At 40.8% G+C, this 24,150-nt stretch overlaps 1 protein-coding gene across 1 annotated transcript in view; it reads right to left on the bottom strand.

Annotated features, from left to right (window-relative positions):
* The window catches only part of CACNA1D (calcium voltage-gated channel subunit alpha1 D), a 240,186-nt gene that overhangs the window by 169,691 nt on the left and 46,345 nt on the right, over positions 1-24,150 (bottom strand). The window lies entirely within an intron of this gene.

Genomic DNA, 24,150 nt, shown 5'->3' with positions numbered 1-24,150 from the left:
TCACCAAACCCCAGGTGAACTTGTGATTCCATTTACTTCTTGGTCTAGAGTGTCTAATTCCTATGTGCAGGTTATTCATATGAGGAACTTCCTGAGGCAAGGAACAATGTATTACTCATCCACTGGTTGGAGGCAGAAAGTAAGAAATTCTTCTGTAATGTATCTGTTATGAATGATAAATATGAGACAGCTTTTGCCTGCTTTAAGAAACTTTTTTTGTGCCTAAAGTTAAAAAAATGTGGCAGATCGCTATACATTTTGTCAGCAGGGACAGAGAAAAGCAGAAACTACAGATCAGTCTATTGATGCTTTGAGGGGAAATCGTTGTTGTTTATAATTTTGGGAATAGGACAGAAGAAATGATTTGTGATCATTTGGTAGCGAAGGAAATAATATCTTATATCAAGGAACACCTCTTGCGCTGATTTATCCTTACAGAAAGCCAGACAGAAACTGCAGAGGCACACCTAATGGACCCAAAGAAAAAAAAAGACAATGCAGTCCATGCAGTTTTCCAAACAGTCCCAAGGTCTTTGTAAAAGTTTAAAGACGGTGCAAAGACGTGCTTATGGTCCTCAAAATGTATAGACAGCGCATAGATGGCATGTCAGTTTTGTGACTCAACAACAACATATAGCACATCATGCTGACTGCCCTACAAGGCGGGCTCAATATAGACAGTTCAAAAGCAAACAAGATTGTGCTAACCTATAGAATCAGAGAATCATAGACTTGGAAGGGGCCAGAGGGCCATCAGGTCCAAGCCCCTGCTCAGGACTTGCAGGACTCTCAAGTTAAACCATCCCTCGCAGATAGCTGTCCAGTTGCATCTTCAATGCCTCTAGTATGGGACAGCCCACAACCTCTCTAGCTAATTGGTCCCATTGTTGCACTCTCTAAGAACAGTGTGGCAGAGTATCTAGTCTCAACAATCTTTAAGTGAAGTTGCTGCATCAGAAGTTATAGTTTTAAGGAGGAAGAACTTGTCTGTACCTGCATTAAGGGATTCCCAGGACACCAAGCTGTTGGTACAGAGTACATACAGCCCAAATCTATTTATATATAATATTTGGTTAGCTCGCCACTTACAGCATCTAAATTGAATCCCAAGGAGACAAAATTGAAAAGACAGTTGTTTTGTTTCCAGGAGATCATAAGGGCCGGAAAGATTATACTCTTTGGCTGAAAGGGGAACTCTGGCATGTGTGTGGATTACGACTGCAGGGTCATGCATTCACATTGTGTACTGATTGCAATCTATTGACAACCTAGTTTACAACTAAATTTTTAGGGAAAGAAAGAATGAGGATTAGCAGGCAGTCTGCTGAACAGCTGGCTTTTACATACAAAATGGGAGTACAGACTTGACACTCAGAATACTACTGCAGAGTGTTTATTCTAAGTTTGCCATTCTCAGAAAGTGAATAAATTGAGGATACAGCAGGGATTGCTTCCATCACTTCTACTTTGACAGCTGTTTTCAAGGAACAATTTAAAGCTGCTTGCTTCTCCTGTCCAGTACAACACAAACTACAAGATTACCTCATGGAGAAGTAGCCACACGACTGTTGGGAAACTGGCCCCATTGCCTTTCTTTACGTTTTCTGAGGAACTGTATTTATAGGTTGATTTAGTAATCTCGGGTACTCACATCTCATTGTCCCATTAGAATTAGAAACTAATTGATACAATGAGCCCATGATACACATAAGATACACAAAGGGATAGTAGGAACCAAATGATGGTGTGTTTTATACTGATAGTCTGGAACAGGTAATCTGAATGAGACTGCTTCTATGACTTGCCAGTTTCGTGATAAGATGGCAACTACACATGTGCCAGCATTATAGTCTGTCCCATTGCCTGATTCAAACTAGAAGAAGCTGGTCACTGACACATGGATCCATTTGACAAGTGGCCTGCTGATTGCCGTTATGCCATTACCCTTTATGGGCTATTTTACTAATGGTCCAAAGTGGCATTCGTGTCAAATGCAACTTCTGCTCCTGTTGAGTTTTCAGTAGAGAAAGAAGTCTTATGAAATGGTTCTCCAGTAATGGCAACCAAATCACTTCTGTATAGTTTGAAACTTTTCTGTCCAAAAGGAGTTTCAAACCTAGATGTTCATCAGGCTATTATCCACAATTAAATGGGGAGATAGAGCATTTTAACAAAACATTAAAGGAAAGGCTACAACTAGCTGACTTAGAAAGTAGGGCATGGAAACCCTTCAGCACAATTTTAAAAGTTTATAGAGCCACCAGGCATGCCACAACACCAAAGTCATTGACTGAGTTATTACATGAGAAGGAAATGCACACAGAATTTAGTGTTGCTGAATGACAAATGCTTAAGCCAAGTGGTTCTCTACAGAAAAAATGACAATATAAGAGGTATACAAATCACCATTATGGAACCAAAAAGCCATGAACACAATGTGGTTTATTCACACTGGTGAAGTAACTAAGAATCTTTTGGAAAGTAAATTTAAGATTAATTTTAGCTTTTAAGGTCCTTGAGAAGATAGGACAATGCACTTAATATGTATTACTTGGTAAGGTGGGTAAAACCATTATTTATAGCTTTAAATTAAGGGGATAAGTGATATTGTAGTAGAGATGAATTCCATGTTTGGAGTTGTTGCAGAGATGAAAAGAAGCTGGGAAAAACCGAAGGGAAGAATCATGGTATTTGTTAAAGTTTCAGTTTCAGTGAATCTAGGATACAGAAGTGTTTAAATATCAGTGTCCAGTGTCCTAGGATTGTTGCAGTACAACATACCCTCAATGTGCCTTCTCCCTCAGTAGGTCTACATTCTCTATTGCTTTGTATCCTCTTTCTCATCTTTGTTAGCTCTTGCTGGCTTACAAGGCAAAGAGCAAGTGGAGAAGTAGGCAGTGGCATTTACTGCTCTATCACCCCACCACCACCATAGTTTGGGCCAAAGTGAGCAGCAAGTGAACAAATGGATTGCAATAGTAAAAAGGGGTAGCAAGAACTCTTTTGGTGGGCTTCTGCTATGGTGGGGTCAACTAAACCTACCCTTGATGCCAACCCCTCCATAAGTCCCCAATGGAAATGTGTTGGGAACTGCATTGGGTGACTCTAAGAGATTAAGGAGGTCTGTCTGTCATTCACGGTGCTGAACCGGTTGGTGCCTGGCCGAGGTAATGGACTGGATGAGGGCCAATCAACTGAAACTCAATCCAGATAAGACGGAGGTTCTGTTAGTGGGTGGATCGAGTTCCGGGGTAGGTGACTTGGGCCCTGCCCTGGATGGGGTTGCACTCCCTCTAAAGGACAGGGCTCGCAGCTTGGGAATGCTCCTCGACCCGAAGCTGTCCTTGGAAGCTCAAGTGACAGTGGTGGCGAGGAGCGCTTTCCTTCAGCTTTGGCTAATCCATCAGCTGTGTCCCTACCTGGAGGAAGATTGCTTAGCAACAGTAACACACACATTGGTTACTTCCCGGTTGGATTTCTGTAACACACTTTACATGGGGCTGCCCTTGAAGACAATCCGGATACTTCAGATGGTTCAAAACAGAGCTGCCAGGATGCTATCGGGGACTGGGCACTATTCTCATATAACCCCAGTCCTCTATCAGCTCCATTGGCTTACCATCCAAGTCCAGGCTCAATTCAAGGTGCTGGTTATTACCTATAAAGCCCTAAAACGCGTGGAACCAGGATACCTAAAGGAACACCTTCTTCCCTATTGCCCTCCCGCTCCCTGAGATTGGCAGCAGAAGCCCTCCTCCAGGAAAGATATTAGGAGACAGAGTACCCAGAGAAAGGCCTTCTCTGCGGTGGTGCCCCATCTATGGAATGCACTCCCCAGAGAAGTCCGCCTGGTGCCGTCGTCATATGTTTTTCGACACCAGGTTAAGACCTTTTTATTTAATCAATATTTTAATAAGTTTTATTATTGAATTTTATTACTGTATTTTAATTGCAGCCAGAGTGGGTAGTCAATTTATTTATATTATACTGTTATGTATTTTGGAATTTATTTGTGTAAGCTGTCCTGAGGCTCTCACAAAGGATGGCATACAAATATCTTAGACAAATAAATAAATAAATTCACACTTTACATGCACACAGTAAAGAACTACACATTAGAATTAGCTCTTGCAGAAGAATATTCACCGAGAAATCTTCACATATACAACCTACTCACCTCACGTCTCACACCCCAAACAATGAAAAGACCTAGTCCTTCAAAGACCTTTAAATGAGAGCAGCCAAGTTAAGGCCAAATTCAGCTCTCCAAGTTTCCATCCAGAATGCTTTTATATATGACGATTCTTACAATTGTTGCAATAGTTCTGTGCAATGGTCATTTTGTGATCCTCCTTGAACATGCTAATAGAAAAGCAGGATAAAATAACCAGAAAATGATTCCAAAAACTACAGCAGGTCAATAACTGTACTGAGCCAACCTAAATGTTATGATGAACAAACTTCGACTGTTCCAGAATTTTTAATCAAGTTAGATGTTAAACAAAGAGGAGATGAGAGAAGAAGGTTGGCTGGTGTTGCAGCTATGGAGTCTGCACTTAGTCACAATCATTAGAATGTTGGAGGTTGTAGCAGGCAATTCAATTAGCTGCTTTGCAGCTTTCAAGTTGCACCAAAGACTGCCCGTAGAACTGTCACGATAAAGAAACATGCAGTGGCTGATGGCACATTTTTGAAAATATACTACCATCTTGCAACTCTTCTGTATTAATTAGTCTATCCCCCAGCCATGAAGCTATCCAGGTGCATCGGATTGTTCTCCATGGCTAGGTTCACCTTTCCCAGGTAGAGTTCTCACTGGTAAGCCACTTATAAAACTGAAACAGATAACAGTATCCTGGTTTATTTCTTTAGCCATTATTTTCTATATTTGTTTCACCACAAAAATATTAGGTATTTCTAATTGCATGTGTGATATGTGCAATATAGCCAAGGCACACTTGCCTGTACAATAGGCAAACAAAGATATTATTATTACCCTCAAAATGTTTAATAGATTTATGGTCTCTTTACTAATCTAGTTGCCATGTCATCAATGTGGTATTTCCAGTCACCCATAAAAGAAGAACTCACAGGGATACTCTTCACTGAAGACTGTAGACTATGAACTTCGTCTAATAACTTGTATAAAAAACCCAACAACAAATCAAAGAAAGGTACAGTTTAGTGAAGTTTTTGGTGTGTTTCATTATCTGTGTGCCTGTCCTATATCATTCAGTTTGTGTCTACATATATATTTGTCATAACAAGTGAATTATTAATTCAATAACCATCTGTAAAATAAAGATACATTGGAGAAAGTGATTTGATTAATGACTATGTAACTGATTAGATATGGATAAGTCTGAAAACCAGCTTGGCAAGTAGATTAGCAAGGAGACCAGAAATCCAGAGAAAATTTCAGTGGAAGAAACCCTTCTGATCACAGGGCTTCCTAAGCTTTTCAGTCTAGTTGGCATATTTGGAATTTTTAGAGCATGTTTTGGTTGTTCCCAATGTTTGCCATGAAGAAAGCTTGCCCACTTACAACATGGCAGGAATGGTGGATGTGAGTAACCACAAACCACTTATTTTCCAAGAGGCAAACTAATGAGGCTAAAAGAAAAGTCACTTACCCAGGAACTAAATGCAAGAAGAAGTGGGGTGGAATCTGAGTTCTAAACCACAAAACCACAATTTCAAACACACAGTTTTCTGGTCTAATGCCCATTCCACAGAAGGCAAATTTATAAGCTTTATAAATTACTCATTGTTTTGGCCAAGTTACAAGTGAGATTTGACTCCTCAATGCCATATTACATATTTGCCCTCAAAAAACACAACAAATGGCTCTTTCTACAGAAGACAAAGCTGCTTTGAGTAGGTGACACTACACATGCAGGAAAAATGCTCCCTCACCCTTCTCACAACACCCAGGCAAAATATGCACAATCCACATGCACACATACATGGATAGCACAGTAAAACACACTCTTGCTTCCTCATCTCAAGGCCTCCTCATCTCAAGGCCTTCCTCCTACCCCCACCACCCAGGGGATCTCCACAACCTCAGACTATGGTTTTCTTTTTTCCCCCGGATGCCTTGGTATGCCATAGAACAAGGCACTGGGCGGCAGCAATGCACCATTTTTGTTGTTAAGGTGCAACTAGGCCTCATTTCCAGGCTGCTGGAATTGCTGGAAAGAAAGATGGCACTGAAGAATGGTGCTTTGCTTTGCAGCATGCTGGCCTCCCCATTAAACCATAATAATTAACACCCACTCTTTGGAGGAAAAAGACTCGGGAGGGCCAAGGAAGGTGTCTGTAGCCACACTGGTGCTCTACAGGGAAGCCTCACACTGATTTTATCAGCAGCACTCCTCAATAGCCTTTCATTATGGAAGCAAATAATATTAGAGACAGACATTACAGACAATAAAAGAGAACTGCATTTTGCTCCTTCTTCTTAAGTAAAATTAGGGCAAAGGAGGGAAGAAGAAGGAGGGAAGCTCAGTGGCAAAACACATGGTAGCTTTGCATGTTATCTTCATGCAGGAGAGCTACTGCTGGTGACACTGACGATACTGAGCTAGGTGACCAAGACTACAATTCAGTACAAGGTAAGCTTCTGATGTTGCTATGTTGTGATTTGCAGCATGTAAAATCCAACATGCACCACTCCCTGAAATTATGTGCATATGAATCCAGTTTGTCCAGAACACAGGCTAGCTGATCAAACAAAACAAGTTATTCTTCAAGCCAGAACTTTCCCTGGAAGCAAAAATGACAAAACTGAGGCTGTCATATTTCAGGTACATCATGAGAAGGCAAAGACTCATTGGAGAAGACAATCATGCTACAGAAAATCAAAGGCTGAAGCAAAGGAGGAAGACCAAGTATGAGATGAACTGATTCCATAAAAGTAGCCGTAGCCTCAAATTTGTGCAAACGGAGCAGGGTGTCAAGAACAGGACATTTGGAGGGCACTTAATTACAGAGTTGCCTAAGCTGGACATGACTGATGGCATATAGCAACGACAAACCAGTGCTAGATAAAATATCTTATCTGGTATGGTAGGTAGGTAGGTAGGATATATCAAATTTATAAGAAATACTCAAGAATTAGTTTCCCAATCATTCCAGCCATGTTACATTTCTTCCATGTTAGATCTATTGGATAGTCAAAAGAGAATGATCTCAGAAGGCCTTAGTCATGCCTTCTAGTCCCTGATGACCATTGCAAAGAAATAAATTGTTTAATCCAACTAAAGAAAATGACCGAGCAGACTTTGAGATGTATTTCTTCTGCTTCTATATGAATGTAATTGATTAGGTAGGAAAAAAACCCAGCCAGCTAAACTCAAAGCCGATTAGGGTCAGCCATGGCCTATGAGGGAATCAGCTGATCTACTCAGCATAAGAAGCCCAGATTGCTGCTGAGAAAGAGAAGCTTAGGAGGAGACAGCTGACCAAAAGACTTCCATTCAGCAAATATTAATGGTTGTCTTGAGGACAAAAGGAGGAGCTGGGTGCTAGCTGAGGTAAGAGTGCTGGACTGCAGCCTCAGTAAGATATACGAACCTCAGGAGGGCTGGAAATTGGCCATGTAATGCATCTGGTATAACTTTAAAAGAGCTCAGCAGGGTGACCTACAGGTTCAATCATACACATCTCTTTAAACCTGGATTAAGTAGTGCATCTAGTCCAGGACCAACTTTTGCTCTAATTACATGAGTTCTGTTCTGTACTTGAGCTCCTTCAGAACTTTCTGGCCAAGGATTTCCCCGTTTTTCTCTCTAACTGCATTTCAAGCTAGGAAACTGTTCCACAAATCAGGTTTCATCATTTCCAACCACTCATTAAAATGGGATGGATGCTGGTAGGAACGTAAAACAAGCAAGCAAACAAACATGACCCATGCATACAGAGGATAGTTAAATCCAACAAAAAGGAAGCTGGGTCTCTTTTGGTCACGTCAAACGTGCTTGCATGAAAGCTACAATTCATGGTAGATCTTTCCTAGCACTCTTAATGGAAACAGGTCTTCACCTGAAAGCAGAGCAATAAAACAAATTAACACACTTTCCCAGCCTGAATGCAGGCAGCTTCCTACATGCTTTTCCCCCTACGCAAATATTGACATAATATAGAAAAGGAGTATCTGTTACTTTTGTGCTCACATACAGTACTTACAAATCACACCCTTTGCTATGAGAGTGCTTCCATAAAAACCGGATGCTGGCTGAATACTCTTTTCTGCATTTGCTAATTATGTCTATCCTTTTGTGGGGCAAAGAGGAGGCATAATTAAGTAGGGCTATTATTTACCTGTATCCTGCTCTATTGCTTTTAAGCCTTCCTTGGTTAAAAATAACATTGCAAATATAACAAGGCAAGGGGAAGAAAAGAGAACATCTCGTTCTTGAATGAGGTTTCTGGGTTTTTTTTTTTTTTTTTACCTTTTCTGATAATTTATAGGAAATAGAGTAAAGGAAAACCACGAGAAGACACTAATAAATAAAGTGCTCTGAAATGAAGGAGATTCAGACATTTAATGAACTGACTAGCCACATAAAGCTTTCCATATGTTGGTGTCTTGCTGAAGACGCATGCAGCACGATTTAGACACACTCATTTGGAAAAACGTCCTGCTGGTCCAATGCAGCTCACTCCTTAGTAACTGAGTACATGCACTTACCTGAGAGTAAGCCCTACTGAATGGGTGAGCCAGACTTGCCCTAAGGCAAGGAACAAGCGAGACAGGATAAGGCAAGGGGAACACTGGGCTCCCTCCAGTTCAACAACACCGCGGAGAGGATCCCTGCTCTCCGTTGCCCTGTGGGAAGGCAGATTTGTGCTGGCTGCTGCTCCAGTGGAGCTAATAGTCTTGTTCAATCACAGAATTTCTTACCACATGTGTCTTGCACTATCTATTGCATTTGATGAATACGGTGAGCCACTTTGAGGATGCTGGTTAAAAAGCGGGATATACAATATCTATTTATTTATATTCATAGCCTGCCTTTTCTCCCGCAAGGAACCATGGCAGCTTAGATAATTCTCTTCCTCTCCATTTTATTCTCCCATCAACTCTGTGAGGTAGGTTAGGCTGAGAATCAGTTCCTAGCCCAAGTCACCCACTGAGGCCAACAGCCTGTTCCCCTAGCAACCAGGTTTCTTGGGAAGCCAACAACCAGGATGGGAAGATATTGCCAAGGCCTGTTCCCCAAAGCATGGTATTTACTGCCTTTAAGCTTGGTCTAATACAGCCACGATTATTTAGACACCATCATCTTAACCCTTTTTAAACCATCAGAACTTGAGACTGTTACAATATCTTTCAGCCACAATTCCATAAATTACTTTTACTTTCTGTGAAGCAGTATCTTTTTTTGCATGAATCTATCATCACTATTTTTGAAATGATTGAGCGTTCTAGTATGACATAAAAGGGGACAAAAAGCTTCTCTTTATCCACCTAATTGAGGCTATTTGACAAACCTTTCTCATGTTCCCCTGCAGTTTCTCTAGCCCGCCCCCCATCACTGCTTTCATTTCCCTGTATGTATGGAGGGTGACTTTCTGAAGGGAAAATCCAGGTTCAAAATCATATAAAGAACCAGCATAGATATAGACAGGGCAGGTCTAGCAGGCTTCTCTTCATGTGTTTACTTTGTTATACAGAGTATGATCACCTGACTAGAAAAGCAATACCAATATATCTGTTTCCTTCACACAGAGAGACAGAGACAGAGACAGATGGAGAGAGTACATATCAAGTAACGTGCTGTGCATAGGCATTTCATTTAAAGATCTGCATATAGCAGATCTGATTGTATGATATGGTTGTTCTTACAGGGAGAACTAGGCCTTCATAAGATGAAGCTTCTGAATGCACACAGTATTTCTTTTTCCTCTGTTTAAGGAAATGCAACACAATTGAAGGCAAGTAGTGCTGGAGAAAAGCAGCTTTGAGAGTCCGAGGTCAACACCTGATGAAGACGTCTAGGTGTGAAATGTACAGACATCAAACTGTTTTAAAGATGACAAGAAGATTCCAGAAATCAAAAAGGCCACCAAAATGTAGTAAATCATCTTCAGATTGTGAGATCTGTCACAGTGACTTCCCTTTAAAAAAACCAAAAGAAAACAAATGCACTTTGCATATACTTTTACGCTTTTAAGTGTTAAATAGATATTACTTTCAAGGTGAAAGAGTTGCAAAAATTAATATTATAATAAAGGAAGATGCATATTTATCAGTTCATTTATTTTATTTTTATACTACCCAACAGCAGAAGCTGTCTGGTGTTTCAGTGCTAAGACCATGATGCCTGCTCAGAGACCCTAGAGCACGGGTCCTCAAACGACAGTCCACCGGATGGATCCGGCCGTCCTGGCCATCCATCCTGGCCATCCATCCTGGCCGCATCGCTGTTCACTGCCCACGCGTGCGCTTGCTGCGCCGGCAGGGAGGTGGTGGCTTGCTCACTCAGAAATGGTTTTGGACTCGCTGGGAAATCTCCAAGTGAGAGAGCCACCACCACACGTGCTCAATGCCACCTCGCGCACACCTGACGGCACCTCACCAGCTCGCACCCCCAGGCACCCCCACCTCACCGGCCCCCAAAGGTCACCGCAGCCTTTCAACTGGCCCCCTATTGAAAAAGCTTGAAGACCACTGCTCTAGAGGTATGTATCTCTGGTTATTTTGTTTTTTAAATGCTTCATTTAAACAGGACCACATGGTTGAAGCTTGCAGTAACTTCTTCAGTCACTGATGGTAGACTTCCATAACCACTCCATAGGTTTGTACTCAGCACAGTCTGAAGCAGCCATGTGATGCTAGTAGGCAGGGGTGGAGGGCAGTTATAGGCTTGCTCTTACCACCTGCTGTGGGGCAGCTCACAGGAGTGGAAGGCCCTTCTTCCCTTACAGGACAACAGAGGTGTACCATAGCAGGAACCATGCCCAGGGATGCCAGGAGCCTAGCTTCACTCAGATTATCCAGTTCTGACCTCTGCTAGTAATTATGCTTCAGGGCTAGAGAAAGCATTCTGTAGAGGGAAGTCATCCTTTCATGTCAAGAAGTCTTTGATGTAGCCAACTAAGAGCACAGATAACCCCTTCCTGCCCTTCCCAGGGACAGGGTGATGGCTCCACCTGCAGCAATCACAGGCTAGGTAAATTCAAAGGTTTTGCTGCCTCTTCCCCACTGCTGAGGGACAGACCCCTCTCCTTCAGGGTGATATAGGATGTAGGAAAGCACCATGGCAGGACCTTGCCTGGGGGTAACAGCAGGCATTGCTGAGTCCATTTGAAAATAAAAGATAAGGGACTAGCCAATAGTAAATATAATGATGCTAATAATTGATGATTATGGTGGTGGGGGTGGTGGAAGAGGAGGAGGAAGCTTTGTCTAGCCAACATCTGGAATTATTTCACTGAAGAACGGGTATGAAAATACTGCAGCGGTAGGACATCACACCAAATTATCAGGGGCCAACCATCAGCACTGCAGCTCTTCATAATATAATTTTTCTTTCCAGCCCACATAGAAATGTAGAAGGCACCGGCTGTATTTTTATCTTCTGTTAAGATTTTTATCCTACTTTCCCACTTCAATACAAAGTTCTCAACATAAAAACTTTATGCTTTTCCACACTTCACATTGCCAACAGCTTTTTATTTCAGGAATCTGAGTGAAAAATGTAGCCAAGACTTGTTCCAAAATAGAGATTGTATTTCAGAGTATTTTTGTTGTTGTTGTTGATCAAAGGCAGTGATTAAAGGGAGTGTCATGAAGTGACACGAGTAGCTAAATGATGCTTACATTTAGCACTCATATGAGAGAAGAGGTACAGCACCGCAGAGGGAAACCTGCTCAACAAAGCAGATTGGTTTGTTATTGTTTTTGCAGGCCAGTGATGAAGGAATAGTTTGCCTGATAAGGTTTCCAAAGGGACACCTTTCAATACTAACACATACAAGATGGTCTTTGAGACTTTTACATTTTAGCTAAACATAAATGGTTTTGCCTTGAGTAGTTGGTCATGGAACCAACCCGAGGGGAGATAATCCTAGATTTGGTCCTAGGTGGAGTTGTGTATGACATAGTACCGAATGCAAATGTTGTTGAGCCATTAGGAAATAGTGAACATGACAGTATCAGATTTAATATATCATTAGGTGGGAGACTGCTGAACACAGTTGAACACAGTTGCATTTGACTTCAAAAGAGGAAACTTCTAAAAATGAGCAAACTGGTAAAGAAGAAGCTGAAGATGGGAATCAAGAAGTTTAAATCACTTCAAAATCCCTGGAGATTACACAAAAACACTTTAATAGTGGCAGAGATAGTAAGCATACCACAAGTGAGAAACGACAGCACAAAGTCCAGGAAATCACCAACATGGTTAACATATAGAGTCAAGGAAGCCATTAGGAAGACAGTTTCCTTCAAACAAAAAAATGGAAGTGTTACCCAAATGAAAAAAAAAATACAAAACAAAACCAGAAGGGACCACAAGCTTGCACAAAGGAGATGCTACCAGACAATCAAAGCAGCAAGGAAACAGTCTGAGGAGTGCATTGCTAACAACATCAAGGCCAACAATAAAGAATTCTTTAAATTTGTCAAAAGAAAGTAGATGAAGAAGCAGTTTGACCATTGGACAATAACGGAATTAAGGAATACTAAGGGGAGATGAGAAGATTTCAGAGAAGCTGAATGAATGGTTTTCATCAGTCTGCACAGCAGAGTCTGTGGAGCATATACCTGTTCCTGGAGTATGAGGAATTAAAGCAGATAGCAGAAACAAAAGATGAAATTCTCATCCTTACTGACAAACTGAAAGTCAGTAAATTACCCAGTCCATGTCATAGCCATCCTAGAGTTGTCAAAGAAGTCATGCATGAAACTGCTGAGCTTATTACCAAAACGTTTAAAATATCCCTAAATCAGCCCTCATACCAGAGGATCGGAGAATGGCCAATGTAACAGCAATTTTTAAAAAGGGATCCAGAGAAGATCTGGGAAATTACAATCTAGTTATCTTAACATCTGTTCTGGGAAAACTGCATAAATGCATTATTAAAAATAGAATCAGTAAGAACAGAGAGAGACATGCCTTGCTCGAAAAAAAGCCCAGCATGGTTTCCACAAGGAGAAATCTGTCTCACTAATCCATTGGCATTTCTTTGAGAATGTCAATAAGTAATAGAAAAGGACTATTGAGTAGACATTGGACTTCCAAATGGCAAAGTCCTTCACCAAATGCTTCTAAACAATCTAAACAGTCATGGAATAAAAGAGCGGTCCTCTTACAGAACAGTAAGTAAGTAAAGAACAGAAGAATGAGGGTGGGAATAAATGACAATTTCTCCCAATGGAGAGATGTAACAGGGTTCTCTCGTGGGACCAATGCATTTCAACCTCTTCATAAGTGATCTGGAACTAGGAGTAAGCAGCAAAGTGGCCAGGTTTGCCGATGACACTAAACTATTTAGGATGGTTAAAACCAAACGGGATTGTAAGGAGCTCCAAAGGGTTCTTTCCAAGCTGGGAGAATGGGCATCAAAATGACAAACGCAGCTCAATGTAAGCAAGTTTTGAAGTAATGCATGCTGGGGCAAAAAACATCCCAACTTCAAGTATAATCTGGGATATCTTGGGGTACTAGTGAACAGCTCGATGAAAATGTTGACCCAGTGCACAGCTGCAGTGAAAAACGCAAGCTCCATGCTAGGCACAATTAGGAACAGAATAGAAAATAGAACCTCCAAAATCTTACTCCCCTTATACAAATGTTTATTGTATGGAATATTGTGAATATTGTGTTCAGTTCTGGTTGCCTTACCTGAAAAAAAAAATCATTATTGATTTGGAAAAGGTACAGAGAAAGGCAAACGTTTTCAGGGTGCTAGAAAAACTCCCATATGAGGAGCTACAACTGGAACTAGTTAGAATACAAGAGAAGCGAGTAAAGGGAGACATGATGGAGGAGCTTAACAATGCATGGTGCAGAGAAAGTGGAGAGGGAGACATTTTTCTCCTTCTCCCATAATATCAAATCCAGGATCATCCCATGCAGCTGATTGGTGAGAAGTTTAGGGCAGATAAAAGGAAGTCCTTCATTCAACATGTAGGGAAACTGAATTCACTTTCAGGGAAGTAGGGATGATCGCCAATCTGGATGGCTTTAAGAGGGGATTGGACAGAATAACAAGGGAGCGGACTATCAGTGACTACTAACCTTGTTGGCTGTGTGCTACCTCCTTTCCCAGAGGTGGCCTGACTGCATACACCATTTGCTGAGGAGCTTGGGCAGGAGGAGGTCTTGAGGGATCTTGTGGGCAGCTGGTTTGCAACTGTGTCTATGGAATGCTGGACCAGATGGATCTTGTCTGATACAGCATGGCTTTTTATATCGTTATGTCCTTAGGCATACATATATTTCAGTAGAATTATTACCCCTCTTGAAAATTGCATTGACAATATATAATATTAAACCCAACAACAGCAATGAACTATAATTTATAAAGCATTAATAATACAATAATTAATAATGATTAATAAGTTGAAATCAACTATTCTACTGGGTAAGCAAGGAAAGGGAAGCGTCAATGTCATGGGATGGAGTCAGTGATAGTGGTCCCTTCTAGTGGCAAGATGTGAGAAAATGGATCGCAGCAGGTTGCTAGGTAGAAGGCCGAAATCTGGGACCACTGAGGTGGCATTCCCTGGAATGCTACCAGTTCAGTGGGCAAGGACAGCTAGACTGGTGAAGCTGAGGAGTCTCAATGCATGAATGAAATGGAGAAAAGGGAGGACAAATTCAGATTTGTTAGGTACTGGGGAGCATTTGGGGATAAGACAGCCCGTTGAAGATGAAAAGGCTGTATTTGGCTGCCTGGGAGATGCTGGGAGTTGTAGGACTTTTTCCATCTAAGCATACCCTTCTTGTGGCATCTTCATCCTTGCATCTGATGAAGTCAGCTCTAGTTCTAGTTCATTAAAATTGCAAGAAATGGTCTTTAAGGGGCCACCAGTTTCTTTGTTATATTTTGCAACTGTTGGCACAGAACATAAGAACAATCCCTATAGATATAAATGGGATTCACACAAGAGCAAGTTTTGACAGATATGCTTGGTGGATTATGCTCTGCAGATAAACAAGTGGGGGAAGGCTTGCATGGAATGTACTTTCTGAGCTGACACTATAAATAAACAGAGAACTTTAAAAGATTTAACCAAAACAAATTTCTTAGAATGTGTGATATAATCAGACTTTCTCCAAAATGCTCCAGTGCTTTTAAAAACTAGTTTTAACAGGATGCTTTTAAAAAATCTTTTCCAAAAACAGGAAAGCTTGCATTCCCTCTGAATGCCTATTGATGCAGAACATAAATGGATGAGAATTTTAATAAACTGGAGCACCCAATGTAATCTTAAGTGTAGTGCCATTGTCACAAGCATCACACACTATCATGCAAAAGTAACTGCTCTGCAAAATGTTCAGCTGAGTACCTACCTATCACTGCTTCAGTTTCCCCAGGAAGATACATAATTATCATAATAAAAATTTTTTAGCAGGCACACAGCACTGATGCCTCTCAAAATCTGTGGGCATCTTATGCTTACTAAGAACATTCATTCACCAAAACATTATCTGATACAAAACAGCTGATCATAAGTGATTTGTAAAAATGAAATTAATTTAAAAATGGACTTTTCTACCAAGTTCTAATCATATTACTCCCCTAATTTCATAAATGTACCATAAGATAGGGTGTAATTTGGCCACAGAGATTAAAACTATTTCTAACCAGAAGTACTTCAATTTGAAATTGAAGCACTACTATACTGCAGATTTACAGAAACAGATATTAAGTATATTTGCCCTATATAATTTTCTCCAATATAATCAAGATAAATTCAGTAATACCTTACCAGTGAAAACTTACATTGGTGAAACGTTTAACACTGTGGCTAGTAAAGCTCAACTAGGTCCAGGCTTTGAATTCCTTTGAAGGGTATAGGACCAATTTTCTCACTGAGAACAGCATTCCTGTCATTGATGCTGAGACTTGTAGACTATCCTCGACCTGAGCACCAGTCTGAAATTCCACTGCTACTTTTGCTTTTGCCTTCTCTCGGTTAAAAGACAAGTTAACGGGGAGCACCGTGATATGGGAGTCTTGCAGTATCAGGACAAGGGCCTTCAGAACTAAGGTTCCCATCCTGCTAGCAAGCTTTCAGCTAGGGACATTCACATCTGGTTGCCTTAATCAAATGCTTCAGACATCCCTGGTTGTCTCTGATTTTAGAACCTTAGACCGATGTAGTACCACCATACATTAAAGACTATCTGCATCTCTTCAAAGCCACATCTGTGTGGAATGAGAATTGCTGTGTTTGCATCTAACTTGAAATTGTGGTTTAACACTACATGAAATTGTGGTTTAACATTAATTCCTCAGCCTCCCACTCCATCTTCCTTCTTCCTCAAATTACCACCCAGACTGCCAAAGATGATGGGGACATGGAATTCCTGTACTTATGATGATGCACATTTAAATTGCAAAAGTGTTCTTGGTCTGAGTATATATATATATTTTATAAAGATTTTTATTAATTTTTTTAAACTAAAAAAACTGAAAACATTAATCATCAAATACATCGGACATACCGGGTCAGCCCCCTATAACATATCTTTTTAACATTCTATAATCAAGTTCAGATCAATTTATAAAAATTTAAGAACATCTTTAAATCTAAGCCAAGTCCCGTTTCTCCAGCCAATCGTAAAAAACGTCCCAAGTTTGATAGAAGTCAGTATCTTCTTTCTCCTTCAGTAATAGAGTCAATCTGTTCATTTCTGCACAGTCCAGAATCTTTTTTAAAATCAGTTCCTCAGTGGGTAGTTCCTCACTCTTCCAGTATTGAGCAAGCGCAATCCTCGTCACTGTGGTTAAATGTAGCATCAAACACATTTCTTCTTTGCTAATATTTTCCGGTATAATGCTTAACAAGAAAATTTCAGGTTTAAAAGCTAAGTGTTTTTGTAGCATTTCCTCAATCCATTTATGTATTTTAATCCAATACTTTTTCACACATTCACAGGTCCACCACATATGGTAAAAAGTACCCACATCATGTTTACACTTCCAACATCCGTTTGACATATTTGGAAACATCTTAGCTAATCGACTTGGCGACAAATACCATCTATAAAACATTTTATATAAATTTTCTTTATACGAAGTTGCTAAAGTTACTTTAATGTTTCTTTCCCATAGCTTTTGTCACTTTTCTAATTCAATATTATATCCAAAATTTTGTGCCCATGTTATCATAGTTTCCTTAACCTGTTCCCCTTCCATCTTCCTGTCAAGTAAGAACTCATAAATTCTTTTGATCATTTTCTCATCTGTTTTTAGCATCAAAGGCTGTTGGGTCTTTATAAACCCCCCATATTTTACAATCTTTAGCATATCTTGATTGCATCTGCACCTTATACCACCAAGAGATATTGAATCCCTGTTCTTGTAGGTCCGAGTATATTTTTAATTAGAATTGGCAAACACACTTTTGTTGCTATGTTCTAACATACCAGCTAAAATTACTTAGCTGTACCACAGCACCAGTTCAGAGGGTGGCAGTCCCCTCCTTAGTCAAGGTCACTCTTGTCTTTGTAGAACTCAGCAAACAAATTTATCCCTATACAGTCACAGCTCCTCCCCTTTTCTCTTTCTTTTAAATGAAAGGTAAAGGAAATGCCTCCCTTCAAACAAAAAAAGGAAGGTACTGGTAGAATCTTTCAAGGGAAGAAAAGGAAAGATTGGCAGACTTAATGGATTATTATGGAATCCACTGATCGATCAGGACCCTTTCAGCCTTTGGCCATCGACTGTGCATACTGTGGGACCTGGGCTGGCTGGCTGGCTGGCTGGCTGAGCATGGTGGCCATCTGGGCTGCTGCTGCTGCTTTTGCTGTCATCTTTGCTTCCTGTACAAAGAGAGCTCCTTTTTGCTAAGTCAAGAGCCCTGCTGCAATTTCTGCCTGCAAGGAGATGGGGAGGAGGAGGAGTGAACTTTGCTAGTTTGTTCCGTGTAGCTGAGTTTCTGCATTTGTTTTCCTGGATGCTCCTGTCGTTCTGTTTACTCAGCCTGTGTAGCAATTTAGTTTTGGTTTGTTAAGGCCAGAACTATTTGTAAGTCACCAATAACTTCAAGCTAAATTCACCTTCCTGCAGGTGGCAAGCAAGAAAAAGAATAAAACCAGGAGGAAAAGCTCCCAGTCTGCATTCCCAAAGACTGAGAAGTCAGCAGGTAGCAACTCTAGAGGATGACTATGGATGCTTCCATCTTCCTGTGTTCTGAGTAAGAGGAGTAGGAGCCATGCAGCTGTGGGCGCAGAGTCCCTAAGCCGTCTTGCCTGGGAATACGATCTTAAATTAAGGACAGGACAGCTGAAAGTGGGAGTGGAGAGCACATCTTTTTCTCAGAGGAGAATTAAGTATGGCAACATGCAAGCCTGTGGAACCAAGGTAAAAGACAATTCTTTTGTTCATGTAGATATTATGGAATTGTACTGCATTGCTTAAGTTCTCTCACCCTGCATGCCTGCTCTCAGATAATAGGTAATCCCATTATGTTGAGTGGGTCCTACTCTCAGGTAAGCAAGCAAAGGATTGCGGCACGCAGAACAATCCTATGCTTAACTATTGCCTCATTAAGATCAGTGGGGCTTATTCTCAGCTGAGTGTACATAGTATCGCAGCCTTGGGGTCTTTGCAAGGAATGGTGCTAGAGGAAGAGACTCAGTTGGTTCCACCTACCACAGGCTCTGGTTTCATCTACCATTGATTTCCTTGCCCTCACCTTTCTAAGCTGAGTGTGGTCTAACCACACTGCAGTCCAGTGTTACATCTGAACCCAGACAAGTGTGGTTGTTGTTGTTGTTGTTGTTGTTGTTGTTGTTGTTATTATTATTATTATTATTATAACATTTCTATGCCGCCCCTTGCCGAAACCTCGGGGCGGCTTACAACATGATAAAATACATTGAAATACAATAGTACATAATAAATTACCATTAAATATAAAAATACAAAAAAATACATTGATTTACAAATACAAAATTAAAATTATCAGTATAAAATAAAAATATAGGAGGAGAAAGAGAAGGAAGAAGAAGTTGCCCAGGCCAGTAGCTGTGGTATAGTCACTAAATATGGTGAAGTGAGATGACTTTAAACTCTGATTTCTGAAGTTGGCTTTATTTCAATAAACTACAATTAGACATTAACCATGTTTTGGGTTCAGAACAATAACAAATTCTGCCTCCATCAGAAATGGAAGCATACATTTCTAATCCTGTTCTTGTGATGATACTAACAGGGAGAGCAGAGGAGCCTCAGGCCCCTGAATGTAATGTTATGCAAGAATTTAGTGTCACTTCCAAATCACGCTAAGCAAGCTCATATTATTCTTGATAAAAAGATAAATATCTGGGCACTTTCATAAACAACCTCAAGTGCCCTGAACAGGCATTGTTCAGTACTTGGATAAATGATAATTAATTCAGGAAACATGAAAATGCAGTTATGAATTAATGAGGAATAGCTGCACATTTCCTCTTGAAAATGCATGTCACTGGTTGATGTTCATGTACAGGAAAATGTAGCAATGGTAGTTTTATGCTGAGAAAAACCTTTTTTCAACATCTTAAAATGGAAAATTGTAGGGTTGACATTATTTCAAGACAGAAAACATGTAGATTTGAATGTGCATCACGTAGACCAGTTTGGCCCCATCCTGGAGATATATATTTCTTTTTCAAATTTACAGTCTGTTGTACTTGCAGTGTCCTTCCTTCCCAGAATTTAAACCCAAACACAATCTGTTCACACCTGTTAGCACCAAGAGGATAGACTCTCTGCACTTCCAGATGATTGTGCAAACATTAGGAAGTTGAACACAGTCCTGTGTCATGGGCCAGTAGAATGCACATTGAAGACTGGCATCAGTCCACAACAGCAGCTGAAAACCACAGTAGTTGTGTTATTGTTAACAAGTTACACATAAAAAGGAACCCTATTGGCAAATGCCCTGTAATAGCATTAAGGTTTCCCTAATGGTCCCTTGATTTGATATCAAATACAGTAGTACCTTGGCTTATGAACGCCTCAGTTAACAACCAAATCGGGTCGCAAACAGAAATTTCATAAAAATATTGCTGCAGGTCATGAACTGTACATCAGATGACGATCGTGAGTGCACCCACTTCCATGCAAGGGCACGATCGCGGTTGTGTGTGTGTGTGGGGGGGGGGGGAGATGGCCGCAATCTTTGTTGTTCTTTGTCACTTTGCTTCACATTTTTGTGAATAAAAATATAGTTGCAGAACAGATTAACCTTATTTACATTGACCCTTATGAGGAAATCTGACTTGGCTCATGACCAATTTGGGTCACAACCAGAGTCCTGGAACGGATTAAATTCGTGAGCCAAGGTACCACTGTAATTAAAATCTATGTCCCTGGCTTGCTATTTTAGTATGTCTTCCTTATACTGTAATTATAGCAAAGTCTCTTATATACTTATGCATTTAATTGATTCATAAAAACTAATTAACAACCATGACTTCACACCTATATTTTCAAGTCCAGTTTACTTGCCAAGAACCATCTAGTCATCCATGTAATCTATGCAGAGTTCAATCACCCAGATTAGTACCTGCCAATTCACGAGTACATGAATTGGCAAGTACATGAAATTGTTATCAAAATAAGAACTTCTGTAGTTTAAACCTTGCACTGGAAACTACTGACTTGCAGTGTCTTAAAATCTCTTAGGGCAACTGGGACTTAGATTGCCCACCAGTGGTGGATAGGAGGACAGAAGGAATAGTACAGTGATATCAGAACAACCTATTAAACAAGCTACCTGCTAGGACACTGTGTATGCTGGTGGTGCCTCTCTTTCCCGCCCTGTCATGAGCAAGGTTTCCTCCCTTTGCACATTCAAAACCACAGACCTTTCCTGAAAAATGTTCTTTATTGACCAAAGCAGGTTCCAGAAGCACAAACTCCCAGAAGGAGTCTCTGAGCATGCAAAGAGCAGTTTGTTGAACCTAATCTAGTATTCAGTTCTAAGAAGTCTCCTTACGAGTGTGTTTGGGCCCATCCTTTTGGGAGAGGCCTTTTGGAAATGAGCACACCTCCGTTCTGCCCATCAGTCCTCGAATTGGGCCACTGTCCTTTGCCGATTCCACATCATGGGGTCAAAAGCCATACCTGCCTTGTCTGTCTCTGAGAAACTGCCCTGTTCCAAGTCCCTTCCCAAAAACCATACATCTTGGTTATTCTCAGAGGCTGTCTGCTCATCTCTGCTTCTCTCATCTCAATGTCTAGAATTGGCCCACCCTGCTCTTCTCCCTCCTCTTCCTCTTCCTCCCCTGAATTCCATCCAATCAGCAGGATTTGGGAATGTGCACCAAGAGCAACTGTTGCTCTCACTCCTAGCGTCACACCCCTTCCCACAAGTGCTCCCCCAGGCCAAAGGCTGCTTTCTCCCTGGCTTCCAAGGGAACCAAGAATGGAAACAGCTAATCAAAGCAGCAGCATGGAGATTTTGCATGGGTTCCAATGACCTGTCTTCCAGGCCATATCCCTTCCAGTCTACTAAATACTGCAGCATCCCATGATGAAAGCAGCAGTTCAGAATGCTTTGCACTTCAAACTGCTCCTCCCGACCACCAGAATAGGAGGTAGGGTGCCTCCCCGGAGCAAAGAGGGTACCATCCAGGAGTGGGGACAAGAGGCAGTGGTGAAATACTGGGTGTATTTTCAGCAAAGGGGGCAAGTACAGTTTGCATGCCACTGGGATGATTTGCACCCCAATTTGAAGCAGACCAGTGTGGCATACTGCCAATTTCCTGGACAGAGGGGGCAAGGGAAATACTTTGCCCACAGTCAGATGCAGCCTTCCACATGCAGATTTATGCCCGTGCGGCAGCATGCGGCAGCAACCCCTTTGTATGCATCCTTAGCCTGCTCCAGCTGCTCCTTTCGCAGGGCACGTACAGAGTACAATTCTTGAAGTAAGTCTGCTGCGGGCAGCACAACCTAGGAGGGCAGCATGGTGGGGAAGGGCTTTGGAGTGATGGCCAAAACTGGCAAAGAAAGGGTTCTGGTGGATAGAAGAATTACGAACGTTGTGATACGCAATTTCCACAGTGGTAACAAGAAAACCATTTCAGTCATTCCAATCATTCTCCTGGTAGTTGGGCTGAGACAGCAAAGATATGGTTCCAGGGTAGCATTCGTCCATTCAGAATGGCCATTGGACTGTAGATGATGGGCAGAGGACAAACAGAGGTCCACCTGAAGGACGGTGGAGTCCCCTGTTCCAAGCCCCCTCCTGATAACTGAACACCTTGGTCATTCCCAGAGGCTGCCTGAGCACCTGGGGAGTCTGGCCTTGAGACAAGCACCTCTGCTCCTCTCATCTCAGTGTGTGCAATTGGCCCACCTTCCCAGGCCCCCATTCTTCTCTGAATGACAATCGGCAGGCCTTGAGAATGTGTGCCAAGTGCAACTGTCTTTCTCATTCCCAGCACTCCCCTGTCCACAAAACCGTATCTCTGAGGTCACTCTGGTAACTTCAGAGCTGCAGCCACAGCAGTTCTGTCTGCATCAGCTGCAAGGGCAGAGGGAGGGCACTCCGTGTTTAGCGTCTTAGCTGCAGCCTTGGAGGAAGTTTCTGAAGTCAGAGCTGGAACTTTAAGGTACCCCTGTCTGCATCTAAACACTGGCAGGGTTCACACATCACAACAAGCAGCCCTACATAGTTTCCACAGTGAACTTTTTGTATTATTATTATATTATTATTTTGGTCTGAATGTGCCTGATGGATGGTTTCCATGCTAGCATGGTTTCCACCCACCTTGCTCAGTTCTACTGCTGTTGACATATATCCCATCAGCCACCATGCATGAAATTTTTACCCTATTCTGAATAGCGGGACCAAGAGACTCCATGGTAACTGCATGCCAGGGAAATGCAAACTATGGTAAAGTGAGGAAACTATAGACCATTGTTTCTTATCATGGTTTCTAAAAACCAAGTCCACCATGCTCACACACAATAACACAGTTCCAATTACATGGAAGATAACTTAGGATTGTACCCTAAAATGCCAATAGAGACTATTTTTAAAAAATCGTATCTTGAAAAAGAGTAAATGAAATTGGTTTGTGATAACATCCAAACTACAAAAACATTTTCATCATTTTTTACCAAACTCTGCAAACGGTCAAGAACTGTTTTTATTTTTGCAAGCTTAATTATGGTAATTACTATTTACAGTTGCACATATTCTTTTAAATTATTTACCTTTTGTCTAGACAGTTGAAAGACTGATATTACAACATTGGAAAGATGAGCATCCACCTCCACACAATGAATTGAGTATTTAAATGACACCTTCAGAATGATGTTTAGATACAAAATGCAAATAAACAAATATATGTATATTTGCTCTGCTTTCTTGAAGCAACTGCATAATTGTTGTAATTTCATAAAATCATATTTATATATTTTCATATGCGCCTATTTTAAGTGATTAATTTCCATTTTTGAGAGAATTTGTTTCTTTTCCCTTGTGATTTTGTATTGTTGAAATTCACAATAAATTTAATAATAAATTAATTTCTTATTGCTTCACTAACAAAAAAATCAAAGATAGTAAATAAATAAAAGATGTCAATAAATAAAAAATGAAACCAGGTTTTGAAGAAGAATAAATAACTCTTGTTTATGATAGTATCTCAACTACAAAGGCTTTTTGATCATTTTGTACCAAACTTTGCAAGCTGTCAAGAACTGTTTTTATTTTTGCAAACAGGATATGATAAAAAGCTGCTGAATTTCCCCTGATCTTCAGCTTGTGGGAGATTGAAATGTCAAGATTTTAATAAATAGGAGGAGGAAAAGAAAGACTTGAAAACAGCAGCATATTTATATATACTTGTCAAATGCTTACATACTAGGATTATCTACTTGAAGTAAAGGCTCTTCAACTCCATTAACTGAACTTCTTTAGTTTACTCCTAAGGAAACTACCTAACTAAAATATACTTAGTC

This window comes from Varanus komodoensis, unplaced genomic scaffold, assembly GCF_004798865.1.
Source record: "Varanus komodoensis strain SLA01 unplaced genomic scaffold, ASM479886v1 scaffold6_2, whole genome shotgun sequence".
NCBI lineage: Eukaryota > Metazoa > Chordata > Lepidosauria > Squamata > Varanidae > Varanus > Varanus komodoensis.
The sequence above is the reverse complement of the archived record's forward strand: the minus strand, read 5'-3'. Positions and strand labels throughout refer to the sequence as shown.